We start from the raw sequence: 8,549 nt of genomic DNA on the forward strand, positions 1-8,549 counted from the left end.
GCTCACGGGATCTGTATGATCCCGCCGCCGGGTGCCTATTTTGGTGCGGCTTTTAAAAGCCGCACTTTGCCTCTCCTTTTTGTCCCTCGTGTGGCAAGGACCTTATTTTACTAAATTTGTATCCCACCTTTTTGCCCTCAGAAGGGCCACCAAGGCGACTAGCAGATTAATACATAATAAACTCACAATTAAAACCAGCATTAATCCGGTTTACAATGGGACATGGGCGGGCGCCGGATGCCAAGGGTTTCCAGCGGAAACGCGATCAGACGCCCGCCCTTGCCCCGCGTTTTCCGGAAACAAGTACATCGTATGTGGTGGTTTTTTACTCCGCATCTTCGGCAACAAGCCACGGGTTAGCCCCGGGTGCACTACGCTTCCCAGATGTTGCGGTGTGATCACGCCCAAAAAATCCGCCTATCATCCGTGTCTTCAGCGTGGCAACTTCTCCGTGTGAACGGGGCCTTTGTAAGGCAAAGCAGAAGAAATATGGCCAGGACTGCAATTAAAAAGCTGAGACCGGAAACGTGATCGTTGTCCCTCTCCTTGCCTGTTTTGGTCAACAGTCTGTGACAAGAGGGGAGGGGCTGTGGCTCCGTGGCAGAGCATCTGCTTGGGATGCAGAAGGTTCCAGGTTCAAACCCTGGCGTCTCTAGTGCGAAGGGTCAGATGATGACACAAATGACTTCCTCCTGAGATCCTGCAAAGCTGCCTCCAGACAGAGCAGAGGATACTGACCTGAATAGACCAACAGTCTCATTCAGTATAGGCAGGGGTCATTTCGTAGAAAAAGAGGTGCAGGAGCTCATTAGCATAACTAATTAGCATAACTTATTTGCATATGCCACACCCCCTGACATCACTGGAAGTGTGTCAGAAGGCAACACCCACCGCTCAGGCTCCACTGGCCTGTTTTGGATTGCTAACTATTGGGGGGGGGGGAACGTGCAGATCTGCCCTCGCAAAGGAGGGAGAGCTTGTACCTGCATAAAACTTGGTCTTAAAGGTGCTACTGCAGCCCGAACCACAATTGCCACTTGCTGGAAGGACACCAAACCTCCGACTGTAATGTTATGGTACCAGAAGCTCTGGGACCATTTTCTAATGGATTCAGTTACTGGCAAAATAAACAATTCAGCTTTAAAACCAATACTAAGACCGATAAAGGAGAAGTGGACCCCCATACTTGAATTTTTGGCCTCACAGGAATATTTACCGGCTTCTTGGCAACACTTACAGAGATGGATGTGATTGTTCTTGCACCGTAGCTAATATTTCTTGTTCTTCACCTTACAGAGTTCGCATCAGTACCAAATAATATCTGTCTAAAGTAAATAACGCAGTAGATATCAAGAGAAAATAAGTTGTACATCACTGTTATGGATATTGGTTATATTTGTTTGTTAAGCGAATGTACATTTCTTATCTTTATAGACATTGCACTATGTATCTTTTGCTATACTAGTTACTGGTTATGATATCCTATGCTATTTGAGTTTTGTTCAAATCATTAATATAATAAAATATAAATAAATAAAAAAAGGTGCTACTGGACTGTTTTGGACGGGGGGCGGCGGCAGGGGAAGCTCTGCAACTTACCTGGCTGCTTCTTGCTCTGACTGAGGGCTGCTGGGAGCAGAGGGTGGGGCTTGTTGCATGTGCCCGCCCCTTGGGCTCTTTACTGCCGGAGCTCTGCTCCTGTAGGAAATTACCCCTGAGCAGGGGTCTTGTTGTAGAAAAAGAGCTGCCGGAGCTCATTAGCATAACTCATTAGCATAACTTATTTGCATATGCCACGCCCCCTGACATCACCGGAAGTGACAGAAGGCCACACCCCCTGACATCACCGGAAGTGTGTCAGAAGGCCCGGCTACTTACCCTCCTGCTTCATCCTCATTCCCAAACGGAATGAGGATCGAAGCAGAGGGCGGGGTAAAGAAGGGGGCGGGGCTTCACCACGTGACCGCCCCGCCCCCTAGAGGTTCTCTTCCGGAGCTCCGTACCTGAGAGCTCCCCCCCGACTAGAGCCCTGCCCCTGAGTATAGGTAGAAAAAAAATCTGCTCTGCTCCAACTGGAATGCAAGTCAGCCATCAGCACAGAATACATCAGCAACTCTGTTTGACAGTCTGAGAATAAAAGCATTGGTTTTGGAGTACAAGCAAAGACATTATCTACTCCTCTGTTAGAGAAGGGTTGTCAGGTCCCGTTTGGCCACCAGCAGGAGATGGGGGATAGGGTTGCCAGATCCAGGTTGGGAAACTCCTGGAGATTTTGGGGGTGGAGCCTAAGGAGGAGAGGGCTCTCAGTGAAGTACAAGGCCACAGAGTCCACCCTCCAAAGCATCCATTTTTTTCCTTGGAAAGTGATCTCTATAGTCTGGAGATGAGCTGTAATTCTGGGAAATCCCCAGGTCCCACCTGCAGGCTGGTATCCCTAAACCTCAGATTTAAAGAGGATCTAGGAAGGTTTGCAAATTGTATGCATCTCATGTTTTTGAGCCATGGCAGGTTTGTGAGCCTGTGGGCGTATGAGCACCAATCCAGGGGTCATTTCGTAGAAAAAGAGCTAGGGGAACTCATTAGCATAACTCATTAGCATATGCCACCCCCCCTGACATCAGGGGCCCGGCGGTGGACCTGCAAGGCCAGCGGGAGTGCGAGGAAGCCCTGCCAAGGCCCTCCCTGGCCCCAGGCAGGCAGGGGTGGGGAGAGGCAGGGAGGAAGCAACTTACACTCCCTCTTCTCCTGCCTCCTCCTGGCTGAATGAGGGCCGAAAGCGGGGCGGCCGGAAGCAGGGGGCGGGGCTTCGTCATGTGCCCCGCCCCCTGCACCTCACTCGGGGGAACTGTGTTCCCCCGCGTTCCCCCCCCGAAATGACCTCTGCACCAATCTACAATTTGATTTTCCTTTCAGCGGGTACCGCTGGTCTCCTTTCAGTGCAAGAGTCTGTGCCTCTGATTCATATCAGTTCACAATTCAAGTCAGAATTGAAAAGGCTTAATATGATGAACAGTTTCCCAAGGCTAAAATGATTCAGCAGCAGTGGGTGTTTACTGGGTTCACAACCCAGGTCGTGAATCAAACTGTTTGTTAACCTGATTATAGCAACAATTATGCAAATGACGCAAGTCCTGAACAGGCAGCCCAATCTGGTGCATGTTTACTCAGTAGGAATTCCCACAGAGTTCAAGGGACTGGCTCCAGCAGTGACTCCAAGGAATAGCAAGGGATAGTGAGTTCTCTCCCAAATATTTTCCACTTCCCTTTTAGTTTCTCATTCTTTGTCAAAATGTGTTAAAGTCCAAGAGCCTGACTGAACATTTTATTTTCCTCCATTCTGTAAAAGATGTGTTCATAGGGTTGCCAACTCTGGGTTGGGAAATTCCTGGAGACTGGGGGGGGGGGCGGAGACTGGGGAGGACAAGGTTTGTGGAGGGGGGTCCTCTGGTTAATATCAGGGGAGGGGGTTCCTCTGCTTAGTACTTTAGCAGGGTCTAATGCCACAGCGTCCACCCTACAAAGCAGCTATTTTCTCTAGGGGAATTGATCTCTGTCATCTGGAGATGAGCTGTGATCCAATGAGATCTCCTGGAGGCAACCCCTGTTAAAACCCTTAATAATGCTCTTTGGCAGGGCTTTTTTTTGTAGAAAAAGTCCAGCAGGAACTCATTAGCATAATAGGCCACACCCAGCAGCAGAAACTCATTAGCATATTGGGCCACACCCCTGACAGCACAGCTCATTGGCATATTAGGCCGCACCCCCATGTTACCAGGTGTGGTCATCCAGCCACACCCACCTTTTGCTTCTTATTCTGTTTACCTTGTTTGTTGCCAAAATCCAGGGCTTTTTTTTGTAGCAGGAACTCCTTTGCATGTTAGGCCACACACCCCTAATGTAGCCAATCCTAATGAGTTTCTGCTGTTGGGTGTGGCCTGTTATGCTAATGAGTTCCTGCTGGGCGTGGCCAACTTGGGAGCCAACCGGAACTCCGTTCCTGTGTGTTCCTGCCCAAAAATAGCCCTGGTCTTTGGCACCCCTTTGTGAATCAAGCCAACACTCCTAAGTGTAAGCAGAGGTCATTTCGGGGGGGAACGCGGGGGAACACAGTACCCCCGGGTGAGGTACTGGGGGGCGGGGCACATGACGAAGCCCCGCCCCCTGCTTCCGGCCGCCCCGCTTCCGGCCATCATTCAACCAGGAGGATGCAGGAGAAGAGGGAGGGTAAGTTGCTTCCTCCCTGCCTCTCCCCACCCCTGCCTGCCTGGGGCCAGGGAGGGCCTTCGCGGGGCTTCCTTGCACTCCCGCCGGCCTTGCAAATCCACCGCTGGGCCCCTCATGGGGCTCGGCAGTGGAGCTGCAAGGCCGGTGGCGGCGGCCGGGACCGTTGGGGGCGGGGTGTGTGGCCTTATGACACATTTCCGGTGATGTCAGGGGGTGTGGCCTTATGACACACTTCCGGTGATGTCAGGGGGTGTAGCATATGCTAATGAGTTGTGCTAATGAGTTCCCCTAGCTCTTTTTCTACGAAATGACCCCTGAGTGTAAGTACCCAGTTTGGCAACAATATAGTACATGTTTACCTCATCACAATGTGACGTATTTCTAAGTAACCATGCAAGGAAGTGGCTGTGAATTTGATTCACTGGACATAATGACTTCTCCCCATTTCCATTAAAAGGGGAAGAAAGTTAACATTTCATTGGCAGAGAGAAAGATGAGTAGATTACTTTGAAATCACAGACCGTCTTTGAGTATTTAAGCTTGCATGTATTTTTGTACTCTCTTGAAGTAAAAAAAACCCTTGGTTCTCTCAAACCTAGCACATTATTATCTGTTATAATTATATTTATGTAGCGCCATCACTGTGAATGGCAGTTTACAGAATAACTACAAAAAGAGACAACACTGGAATCTGTGTGCCTGTGGCTCTCTCTCTTTCTCTGAATGCTTGATGAAATCCAAACTGTCTCCACAAAAAGCTTGAGAGGATCTGTGCTTTGGCTTTTGGTTTTATTTGCCATGACAGAGTCACAAAACAAGCAATCAAGGACTTAAGAGCAGCCATATTGAATTGGACCACTGACCTATCTAGTCCAGCATCACCTTCTTTCACGCAGGGGCCAACCAGATGCCACTGGAAGGCCTACAAGGTCACAGAGGACAAAGGCTCACTCTGTTATTTCCAACTATACCCTCCCAGCACTGGTATTCAGAAGGTTTTGTTGTTGTTCAGTCGCAGTCGAGTCCAACTCTTCGCGACCCCATGGACCAGCTCCCGCCAGGCCCTCCTGTCTTCCACTGTCCTCTGAAGTTGGCTCAACTTCATGTTCGTTGCATCTATGACACTGTCTAACCATCTCATCCTTTGCCATCCCCGTCTTCTTTGACCTTCAATCTTTCCCAGCATCAGGGTCTTCTCCAGTGAGTGCTCCCTTCTCATTGGGTGGCCAAAGTATTTGAGCTTCAGTTTCATTATCTGGCCTTCCAGGGAACAGAGGGTTGATTTCTTTTAGGATTGACTGATTTGATCTTCTTGCAGTCCAAGGGACTCTCAAGAGCCTTCTCCAGCACCATAGTTCAAAAGAATCTATTCTTCGGCGCTCGGCCTTCCTTATAGTCCAACTCTCGCAGCCATACATGACTACTGGGAATACCATTGCTTTGACCATGCAGACTTTTGTTGCCAGGGTGATGTCTCTACTTTTTATCATGCTGTTTAAGTTTCCTCCCAAGGAGCAGGCGTCTTTTAATTTCATGGCTGCTGTCACCGTCTGTGGTGATCTGGGATCCCAGGAACGTGAAGTCTGTCACTACTTCCACAACTTCCTCTTCTATTTGCCAAGGAGTAATGGGGCCTGATGCCATGATCTTAGTTTTTTTGATGTTGAGCTTCAAGCCCACTTTTGCGTTCTCCTCTTTTACTCTGAGCAGGAGGCTCTTTAGGTCCTCTTCACTTTCTGCCATTAGAGTGGTATCGTCTGCATATCTGAGGTTGTTGATCTTTTCCCCAGCAATCTTAATTCCCGCTTGTGATTCATCCAGGCCAGCAGGTTACGTCCTTATAAACACGGACACACCATTTAGTCATTGTTTATAATAGCTATTGATGGACTTGTCTGTCAAGAATCTGTCAGGTAGCCTTTTAAAACCAGCTAAACTACTGGCCATCTTTTCATTCTGTGATAGGGAATTCCACAAATTAATCACTCTTTGATTCACTTAATGACTCTGCTGCCCATGAGTTTCAGTATGTGGGGGAGTGAAAGAAAAGGTTCTGTCTGGTCCCGATCACATGCAGAATTAGCCATGAATGCCAGGCGGATTTGAAGGGCGGGATCACACAGGAACATCTGGCAAGCGTCCTACACCCGTCAGCAACCTGTCTCGCTCCGCCGAAGAAGTGGAGTTAAAAAATACCAGGGAAAGTCCAGTATCAAACGGGTTGCTACGGGCCATAGACGGACTTTCCCCTGTGTGATCGCTCCAGCGCGCTCTCATGGCGTTGGAATGGTCTGATCAGGCCATCCTGTCCCGACTCTGTTCCTAGGAAGCCCTCAATGTGGAGATGCAATTCATTGATCCTCCGGTTTAAGTGAATTGAAAACAAACAGCAACACCCACACACATCCCCGAACTCACCTGCGATTGCGTATGATTGCGCAGTGGCAGGCTATGCCCGCAGCTTCAAAGAACCGTGTGATCATGCAACTGCGGGTCAATTTCCTCCGGGGTAAATAGCCTCGCTTCCCCCACACATTATCTCGCACGTGTGACCGGAACCCCTGTTCCCTTTCTCTACCCCATGCATCACTCAAGAGCAGTTCTCTCAGAGCTCTCTCAGCCCCACCTACCGCACAGGGTGTCTGTTGTGGGGAGAGGAAGGGAAGGCGATGGTAAATCGCTCTGAGACTCCAAGTAAAGGGGTGGGGTATGAATCCTCCTTTTCCTTTACTAAAAAGCTGTTTCTTGTGGAGATGGATGGAGGAATCGTATTCTTTGGTGTGTGTCTCAGCGTAAAAGTTGTCAGGATCCACATGTCAAATCAAGGTTTTATGATGTGGTGGTAGAATTGTCAACTTCCTGGGCTCTTTTTGTAGAAAAAGTCCAGCAGGAACGCATTAGCATAACAGACCACACCCAACAGCAGAAACTCATTAGCATATTAGGCCACACCCCCATGTTACCAGAAGTGTGGTCATCCAGCCACACCCACCTTTTGCTTCTTATTCTGTTTACCCTGTTTGTTGTCAAAACCCAGGGCTTTTTTTGTAGCAGGAACGCCTTTGCATGTTAGGCCACACACCCCTAACGTAGCCAATCCTGATGAGTTTCTGCTGTTGGGTGTGGCCTATTATGCTAATGAGTTCCTGCTGGGCGTGGCCAACTCAGGAGCCAGCCGGAACTCCGTTCCTGTGCGTTCCTGCCCAAAAATAGCCCTGATGATACCCAACAAAGGTCCTTCCCCTCCCTAAACCCTACTCTCCCAGGCTCCACTCTCAGACCCCCAGGAATTTCTGAAACCAGAGTTGGCAACCCTGTGCGGTGATGCCACAAGACACCGGTGGATCTGGGCTTTGAGCTATGATTGGTTGTGGGCTTTGAGGCACAGAACCTATACAAATTCTGAGAGTTCAGGGCTGGGGGTGGTGGTGGGGCTATGCATGCCTAGCTCAAAAGGGCTTAGAATGACAGCTAAGAGCTGCACTGGCATATCCCCAAGTTACGCCAAGGAGATATGCCAACTGGAGGCCTACCTGGGGCAGGTTGGTGTAGTGGTTAAGAGGAAAGACTCTAATCTGGGAGAACTGGGTTTGATTCTCCACCCCTCCACATGCAGCTGCTGGTGTGCCCTTGGGTCAGTCATAAGTTCTTTCAGAGCTGTTCTCTTTAGGGCAGTTCTCCGGAGAGCTCTCGCAGCCCCACCTGCCTCACAGGGTGTCTGTTGTGGGGAGAGGAAGGGATTGTAAATCGCTCTGAGACTCCTTCGGGTAGTGAAGGGCGGCATATAAATCCAATCTTCTCTCTCCTCTCTTAGGACAGGGTGGCCTGTAACAGAGGTATGGTTTCTATTTAGTCTCTGTGGACAAGACTGTAACTAGGGTTGCCAGCTCCAGGTTGGGAAATACCTGGAGATTTTGGGGAAGGAACTTGGAGAAGGCAGAGTTTGGGGAGGGACCTTAGTGGAGTGTAATGCCATCTAGTCCACCCTCCAGAACAGCTAGATGTGACCTTTGATTTGGTGGTGTACTTTACTGGCATAAATAATGTGAGTGGTCAGAAACAAGAAAGAGAGTCTTGTCCCCGTTTACAAACTGTCCCATTGATGCAGCCCGATCCTGTGTATGTATATTCGGAAGTAAATCCTACTGAATTACTCCTGGGTAAATGAGCTGCGGTGGCTTAAGTGGTTAAGACGCTGAACTGCAGACTGTGGAAGGTCGGTAGTTCAGCAGTTCGAGCCCCGAGTGTGCCGCATGACATAAATAGGTACCACTTCAGTGGGAAGGTAACAGTGTTCCCTGTGCCTTGGTGTTTAGTCATGCTGG

The 8,549-nt window shown here is 49.4% G+C and overlaps 1 non-coding gene across 1 annotated transcript; it reads left to right on the forward strand.

Annotated features, from left to right (window-relative positions):
- The first annotated feature begins 583 nt into the window (after positions 1-583).
- Positions 584-655, forward strand: TRNAP-GGG. The gene has a single exon. It is a non-coding gene; the product is annotated as a tRNA-Pro (tRNA).
- Positions 656-8,549: the final 7,894 nt, after the last annotated feature.

The sequence above is a fragment of the Gekko japonicus genome, unplaced genomic scaffold (assembly GCF_001447785.1).
Source record: "Gekko japonicus isolate JY-2015 unplaced genomic scaffold, Gekko_japonicus_V1.1 scaffold299, whole genome shotgun sequence".
Lineage (NCBI taxonomy): Eukaryota > Metazoa > Chordata > Lepidosauria > Squamata > Gekkonidae > Gekko > Gekko japonicus.